This window comes from Octopus bimaculoides, chromosome 16 (assembly GCF_001194135.2).
Source record: "Octopus bimaculoides isolate UCB-OBI-ISO-001 chromosome 16, ASM119413v2, whole genome shotgun sequence".
NCBI lineage: Eukaryota > Metazoa > Mollusca > Cephalopoda > Octopoda > Octopodidae > Octopus > Octopus bimaculoides.
The window spans coordinates 3290630-3291412 of record NC_068996.1 but is presented as its reverse complement, the minus strand read 5'-3'; positions in this window follow the sequence as shown (position 1 = coordinate 3291412).

Here is a 783-nt window from a genome sequence, read left to right as displayed (position 1 = left end):
ATACACATACATACATATACTTTTATTTATATTAAAGCCATTACAATGCATAAATGCCTACGCTAGGAGGGACTCTTAAAGTCAAAACTACTATAATAAACACATTGTATTATGATTGTTTTGACTTTAAGAGTCCCTCCTAGTGTGAGGCATTTATGTATAGTAATGCCCTGAGTATAAATAAATATATTTATAGGGAATAATTAATAAATTTTTCCCTTATAAAGTTTTTCACGTTAACTACTTGATAAATTCTTATAAAGATCTTATCCTATATTTAAATTGTATATATATATATATCAACATATGTATGCGGGTGTGTATACATAGATGCACAGACAAATATATATATACTATAATACATATGTGAGCATGGAAATATGTTGATGATTTGTTTTTCTAGGTAATATCGTTGATTATGTTATTGTTGTTGTTTTGATAGTGAAGATAGTTTTGGTTATTATTTTTTGTATTTTCTATTTAATTCAACTGACATACAAGCAGAAGAATTGCCGACGAAACAATCCTATTCTTTTAAGTGAATCAGCTACATCACAACTCAATGCATTTTTCTCTCCCAACGATGTAGGCTTGATTTGATGGAGTTTAGCTGCCAATTATTGGTTGTAGGTAAAGTGCACATACGTATTCCTGATGAACAGGAAGAAACAAAGAATAATTAATATTGAAAAAGTTAAAACTAATTCTTCTTAAATGTGTGTGTGTGTGTGTGTGTGTGAGTGTGTGTGTGTGTGTGTGTGTGTGTGTGTGTGTGTGTGTGTG